Source organism: Triticum dicoccoides, chromosome 5B (assembly GCF_002162155.2).
Source record: "Triticum dicoccoides isolate Atlit2015 ecotype Zavitan chromosome 5B, WEW_v2.0, whole genome shotgun sequence".
In the NCBI taxonomy this organism is placed as follows: Eukaryota; Viridiplantae; Streptophyta; class Magnoliopsida; order Poales; family Poaceae; genus Triticum; species Triticum dicoccoides.
This window is the reverse complement of record NC_041389.1, coordinates 365597195-365605363: the sequence shown is the minus strand read 5'-3', so window position 1 is coordinate 365605363 and position 8169 is coordinate 365597195.

Below are 8169 nucleotides of genomic sequence, written 5' to 3'. Positions count from 1 at the left end.
CAGAGTCGGTTATCGCTACCATTGTAACCGACTCCGTGTAACCCTAACCCTCTCCGGTGTCTATATAAACCGAAGGGTTTTAGTCCGTAGGACGAACAACAATCATACCATAGGCTAGCTTCTAGGGTTTAGCCTCATTGATCTCGTGGTAGATCTACTCTTGTACTACCCATATCATCAATATTAATCAAGAAGGAGTAGGGTTTTATCTCCACCAAGAGGGCCCGAACCTGGGTAAAAACATCGTGTCCCCTATCTCCTGTTACCATCCGCCTAGACGCACAGTTCGGGACCCCCTACCTGCGATCCACCGATTTTGACACCGACAGCTGCCATCTCCTTGTGGTCCGTCGTCCGCCCGTCCCGAAGAGCGCTGGAGCGTGAGGAAGCCATGGTGGGCAGTAGTGGTGTGGACAGGAGAAAGGGAACGAAGGCGGATGACTTCGGCTATGGTCGGCGCAGCAGTTTATATAGCAATGGTGGGCGGCGGAGGGATAGATGTGTGGCGCCGAAGTAGGCGCCTCGGCAACCGCGTATCATTAATGTGGGCGGCATACGGACAGACGAACGTCACTTGTGTCATTTGAAGGTGGAGCAATCGCCTACACCGGGAAACGGGGCGGGCGGCGCTAACCGTTTTGGGCGGAAAGCGCGCAGGGGCAAGGGAAGCGGTCCGGGTGGGCCAGGGCAGTCAGACTTGTGCTTGGCAGTGGGTCGGTCCAGCACCTAGACATGCTGGCTCGCCAGCGAGCTCGCCGAGCTGAGCGATGACAATCAGACGATGGACGTAGCTTTCGACCAGGAATCGGCGCCACGGTCCAAGCCGGTTCATGTCGTGTTCACAACAAAGCAGGTGCGATCGCACTTCGACGCCCTAATGTCAGAAGAGCTACCAGCGCAGGAGGACCTGTGCTGCAATCTCCATCTCCTCAATGAGCACTGGTGAACAAGCGAACGACAATGTCGTCGCGGACATGTGGCCCTATGATCCTGGCTTCCCGAATGAGCGGCGGGCGTTGTATCAGACTATCTGTAGGGCCCGCGAGGCCCTCTCCGTCGTCCTTCGAGTTGTTGTGCTCACCGTGGCGCCGTCGTCTCGCGTTGTCAACATGGTCAATAGACATGAGGAATGAGGACATGACTTTACTTGGAGAGGATGATAGTGGGGACCCACCAGGGCCATAGCCGCACGTACGCAAGTGTCTCCTTATTATATACAACTATAATTTTTTTGCTTCCTCCTGGTTTCCTGACATCATGGTCCCACACCATTGTCAACCTATGTAGTCAAATAACGAGAGAATTGCACAAGGAGCGGCCGACAGCTGGGACCAAGCAGCTCGAGTAGTATTTGTATTTTTCAGGTGTAAGCACTGCAGAGTTTTTCTTGAGCGATGTTTTTGTTGTTGTTCAAAGGAGAGCAGGGTATTAACTGGGCGGGCCGTGGCCCGTCTAGCCCAGGCTAGATATCCAGCCCAGATATTAATGTTTCTCAAGCTGAAAATGGCTAGCCCAGCTATAGGTTTTTTAGGAATACCCAGGCAAGGTCAACTTGTTATTCTCCGCCCCGCTGGGCTGCAAATCTTTCCTAGGAGGGACGCATTAGGCTTAACAAGAAAATGGGCTTTAAGAAATAATAAATGGGATGTAATTATAAAAACTAGGCAGTAACTATAAAAAAATGCAGCAAACACGTAATTACTTTATAAAATATTATTTTTGGATATTGAAAATTTTAATTTCATTCATTGTTGCACGCGTAATGTTTCGTTTGATTTTTAGGTAATATAAATTTATATTGAAATTTTATTTAATCTGACTAGAAATATCGGGATAAAAATATTTTGGATCCCATCAAAATGTGGGAATTTTTATTGAATTCTGTTTTGAATGGTTGGTTGAAATTATTAATCGTTGTCCTAGCTAGAAAATGGGTTGTACTATTAACAAACTGTAAATGGGTTGTAGTAAATTCCATCAGAATTAAAAAATGGGCTACACATTCTTACAAATCTCAAATGGGCTATAAGTTCTCTGCCACACACTTGTGGGCTTACTAAGTTGACGCGTCCCCTCAAAAAAAAATAAGTTGACGCGTATGCAAGGCTTTGTCAACTTATAGTCAATACACTGTTCTAGCAGCAGTGGCCATTGGATGTCCATCCAACGGATGCCGTGCTTCTTTTTCAATCTCGGATATTCTAGCTTCACCTGCCCAAAAAATAATTCCTCCCCCTAACATCTAGGGCGCACCGTTTCGGAAGCTGACCTGTGGGCCTACTAAGTTGACGCGTACCAAGGGCTTTGTCAACATAGTCAATATAAACGATTCTAGCTGCAGCGACCATATGATGTCCATCCAACGGCCATCGTGCTTCTTCAACCTCTGGTCTTCTTGCTCCAGCCTCCCAAAGTAGCGCCGGTCGTGCCGCCTGCTCCTGCCTCCCGTGGCCGGCTGTGCTACCGCGGAGGCCTCACCGCCTCCTACTACTCCCACCGCTGGCCAGGCCATCCCTCCACTCAGTACTACCTCCACTCACCCACACCCCCTGTTATTCTGCGGCAACGGCAGCCTCACACCGCAGCCAAACTAGTGAACCCTCGTACTCCTCTCCGCGTGGGCATCCACTACCGCGTCTTCCCCAGCTCCGCGTTGTCCCCTTCCTAGGCCTCGCCGTCGTCCAACGTCGTGGTGCACTCAACGCGGCGTGGTCAATGTGGTCAACGACCAACTTCCATCGGATGAGTACTGTACGTGGAGAGGCTGACAGCTGGGTCCACGGTAGCCGCAAGGAAGTGCCTCCTTATTACGCGCAAAATAATTATTCCTCCACCTGACAACAGGGACCCACCGGACGGGCCACCGTATTTCATGAAAAAAATGTTTCCCCCTGACTGCTGGGACCCAACAGCTACATCTTTGCACACAAGGAAGTGTGTCCTGGCAAAAAATAATGATTCGCCCCCTGACTACTGGGATCCACCAGCTACATCTTCGCACGCAAGGAAGTGCCTGACAGTCAGGACCCACCTGGTCGAAGCATACATAGCATTGTCATTCTGGTCGCGAACGTGTACGTACATACTAGTCGACGTAGAGGCGCGCACGTGTCATAGTAGAGGCGCGCACGTAGCATATACACGTACGTACAGCGGCCAGGGTGCAAGAGAGCAAATACGGCCACATTCATACATACGGGCAGGGTCTCGAACGCCTACTCGTGCAGACGCACGGCCAGGCTCGTGTACATGGCTGGATCGGAACGGAGAAACTGCGTTGTCGTCGTGTTCATGGGGAGCCAACCGGCTGGGTCGGAATGGAATGCGTCGTCATGTTCATCAGGAGGGCGTGGACGAAACAGCCGATGGAAACGAGGCCTGGCATACCGTAGAACGGAGGAAATGTCCTTGTGTTCGACCGGCCACGTTCGGAACGTGATTTTGTTCATCTGGATGGGTCTGGCATACCACAAAATGGAGGAAATGGACTTCTGTTGGACCTCCTACGATCGAAACGGGGTCCTGTTGATCGGAAAGGGGTGTGGCGTACCGCAAAACGGAGGAAACATACTTGTGTTGGAGCGCTACGGTCGAAATGGGGGTCATGTTCATCGGGAGGGGTGTGGCGTACCGCAAAACGGGACTCCACGGGATACTGTTCATCTCCACCGTTGACCTCCTCCAGCCTCCACGGGCAATTGTTCATCCACCGTCGACCTCCTCCAGCCTCCACCTGCAACTGTTCATCCATGGGCTCCTGTTCATTCAGCCCCACCGCGCGCTACTCCACCAGCTACTGTTCAACTAGCCCTCTCCACGGGCTACAATTCATCCAGCCCTCCACCGGCTACTGTTCAACCAGCCCTCCACGGTGTCGCCCTATTCATCCATCCCTCCACAGGGTCCTGTTCATCCAGCCCCAACCGGCTCGATCGATCGGGGTCCTGTTCATCCAGCGGCAACGAACTCTACTACCATGGGGTCTTGTTCATCCAACCCCCCACCGGGAAATGTTCATCCAACCCCCAAAAATGCTCACTGTTCATCTTGAGGCAGCATCGATCGGCTTTAGTTAGCAGCAGTAGCGAAGGAATCGCTCGATCGGGTTCAGTTAACAGCCATCGATCGGTCGCTCGTTTTTAGTAACGCGTAGCCTGCAGTGCAATCACTCAGGTTCAGTAGGCGAAAGCCTCACTCGGGTTCAGTTAGAGCCCAGCGCCTTGCACCCACACGCATGCGTGTACGATAGAAATGCGCAAACCTCCGTGCGTCGCTCGGCCCCGACCACTGACCATAACCAGGAACACCCCAATATTTTCCTCGCCCTCGCTTCTGCCACGGTTTTTTCTGTCATGGACGGCCGAAATAATGTAATGCAGCTACATCTCCGGCCCGCCCAGGACGAAAAGCCCATTTTCTGTCATGATTTTTAGTCAAAGAAGCAGGAGCCCACCACATCTATGATGATACCGGGTTTTGTCACAATTATCGTCATAGAAGTATCATAAGTATGACAGAACAAATTACCGTTCAGACCAAAATGTCACGGATGTGTCTTTTTTTTGTAGTGAAAGTCCTTGGAGGAATCTGGTGGTACCAGTACGGGAGTAGATGTCAGGCGTCTTTTCAGTTCCTGAAAACTGTACTCGCACTATGGGGTCCACTCAAACTTTTATCTTTCTTGAGGAGTTTAGTTAGAGGTTTAGCAACCTTGGAGAAGTTCTCGACAAAACAGCGGCAGTAGCTCGCTAAGCCAAGGAAACACCAAACTTGCTTGACCGATTCAGGTGGAGTCCAATTAAGAACGGCCTGAACTCGCTCGGGATTGACAACAATACCCTTACCAGAGATTACATGGCCTAGGTAGATCACTTCTGGCAACTAGAATTCACATTTAGAGAATTCGGCATAAAGGCGATGCTCTCGAAGTTTCGTCAATACCAGCCTTAGATGCTCGGCATGTTCTTCCTCATTCTTGGAGTATATGAGTATATCATCAAGGTAAACCATGACGAATTTATACAGGTACTCCATGAAGATCGAGTTGATTAGCCGAGAGAAGGTGGCTGGGGTATTGGTTAAACCGAAGGACATGACGGTGTACTCGTATTGGCCATAACGAGTAACGAAGGATGTTTTGGGAATGCCCCCATTCTTGAACTTGATTTGATGGTAGCCCAACCTCAAATCTATCTTGGAAAAGACTAAGGATCTAGCGAGCTGGTCATACAGGTCGTTAATCCTAGGGAGCAGATACTTGTTCTTTATGGTGACCAAGTCGACGGGTCAATAATCTACAACCATCCGATCTGTACCATCCATCTTCTTGACGAAGAGGACAGGACAAGCCTATCGTGGAATTGTCACGGCAGATGTCCTTGTGTAAGGACTTAGTCGTGGAGCCATCGCAACTAGGTTAGCTTAAAGGGGTTAAATGGGACAAAGGACACAAGAGTTTATACTTTTTCGGCCCCTTACGGTGAAGGTAAAGGCCTAATCCAGTTTGAGGTGGTATTGCTTATGTCTCGATTACTAGGGAGCGATTCCGCTTGACCTAGCTTTCAATCTCTTGTTTCTTTTTTTTTTCCGAACTTGCCGCCGGGTCGTCCCTTTATATACACAGGTTAATGCCGGTGGCTTACAGAGTCCCGGCCGGCTCATAGACAATGTGTCCGGCTAAGTGACTAATTATGCTTGCCGTATCATACAAGTTTGCCGTCATGGCGGTTCATCCTTCTGGGCCCTAAGTCACCTCTAGGTCTTAGGCCGTCAGCAGGATTCTCATGACCCACCCTATTCATGGGTTATCACTAGTTGTATGAACCGGCCCCTACTAGGTGATTCATACCTGGTAGTTATATCCCCAACATTAGGCCCCAGGTTGATTTGAACTTGTTCATATCAATCTTCACCAATTGAACTATAAACCTGCACCACCTGTTGTAACCCGCCATGACGTCATCTCTTGGAATCCTCTTAAACCGCCATGACGTCATTTAACCTTAACTGCGCACTGGGCTCGAAGCATCTTAACTGATCCTTATCTTAATAAACATCCCAAAAATCGAGGCGTTTCTATAGTCATATAACGATTTCGGTCTCCTTGATTCTCGTGCATGCCTTATCCTCGCCCCCCTTATAAATAGGTACAAGGGTCTCCCTCATTCTTTCCCCCTACTTCTTTCTTCGTCTTCCTCCTCTTCTCAGCCACTTGGGTGCTTGTGCTCCGCCGTCGCGACCTCCAGCTGCTGCACCAACTCTGGTCGCCGCATCACCCTGACTGGACCAGAGAGTTCTAGTGCACCTCCGCCGATCCTCATCGCCTGTAAGCGAGCCTCCCTCTTCTTCCTAAGATCTATTTTTAGGGTTTCCACTGCTAGTCGGTGTTCTTACTGTTCTTCCTCATCCTCTTTAGTTCTTTGTAGTTTTTAATCTGAGTAGGCAATAGATCTTGTGCGGAAGTGATTTTGTCACCATTTTTGCTACTGAAGTAATATCTCCCTTGCAAAGAATCATACTAACACATCTAGGTTTTTCCACTGCTGCCACCTTTGGCCTTATTTTCACTGCCCTTCCTGAGTTGTCACCGATCTTAATTTATAATATCAGCTTGTGAAACCTGTTTGGCTGCCCCTTAGCAGAATCTTTCAATTGATAGATTTAAACCTCAAACATGCCATGGCGGCTTACAACATAAACCATGACCCGCCATATTACAGTAGGCCCCGGGTAAGCCGCCATTATTTGCTTAAGTCCATAACCCGACCATCTTTCGATTTGTATCAAACTAAGTTTGTCTGAACTGATTCTTTCATAATTTATCCTTGCATTGCAGCTTGAAACCACCACATGTAACTTGCCATATATTTGTCGGTTTAATTTTTATTCACTCTATTGTAGGCCTTGCATTCAATTATGACCAAGACAGTCACCTCCTGTGATTAGGTCCCCTCCATCATCACCGAAGCTATGCTTGAAGATTATGTGAAGATTGGTTTTTTGCCGGCTAAGGATGTCATTCATTGGCGTGCTCCTAACCTAGAAGAAACCAAACCACAGCCGCAAGCTGGCGAAGTTATTGTTTTCACAGATCACATGAACTGGGGCTTTTCACCGCCCAGGTCAAGATTCTTCCGTGATGTCCTACACTTCATGCAACTTCACCCTCAAGATATCGGGCCCAATACCATTTCCAACATCTGCATCTTCCAGGTCTTCTGTGAAGTATACCTTCAAGAAGAACCCAGTGTCGACCTTTTCAGAGAATATTTTTATATGAACCGCCAGAATGAGTTTACTGATGGCCCCAGTCAAGAACTCGGAGGAATTTCAATTCAGTGTCGCAGAGACGCCATTTTTCCTTATGCTTCACTCCCAAGTCATCACAAAGACTGGAATCAAACCTGGTTTTACTACAAGGACACTTCCCCGGATGATGAGAATCCTTTGCCCGGCTTCCGTGATCAATGGCTCAACCCAAAGCATCCCCTTCCTGGTTGACTTGGCACTGCTGATCGGGCCAAGCTGATTGTCACACCCTAGCTAGTCATGCATTAGAGTGTTGCATCATGTTTACTCTTTCATCAGAAACTTGAAATGGGGATTTGTGAAACCCTCAGAATCATTTTTGAAAATGACCCAAATAAAAATTTCTCCAAAAGGGTCCAAGAAAATGCTCATGTTGCTCTCTGAAAATATTGGACAGAGATAAAAATCAAACCAATATTTTTAAGAGCTCATAGGTATTTATTTTGGGCATTTGGAATTAATGCATAAATATTTGCATTGGAAATATATTAGTTATATATATTAATATATGTCCAAAAATTATGCCACCTGCTGGGGAGCTCTGGAATAATATATCTAGCTCCTGCAAAAATTGGCATAAGGTTATAAAATGATTTAATATTTTTTTAAAATCAAAACAAATGTCAGAAATTAGAAAACAGAAATAAATAAAAGGAGAAGCTTACCTGGGGCTCCTCCCTGTGCAGCCCAGCAGCAGCTGGCCGGCCCAGCCAGCAGGCGGCCCAGCCCGCCTCCCTCCTTTGTCGTCTTCGTCCTCGACAGAGGGAGGGGAGTGTGCCCGGCGCGCGCGCGCGCCACCGCGCCACGCCACCAGCTCGCCTGCCTGCCTGCCCCTCCCCTCCTCGTCTGGATGGCCTGGAA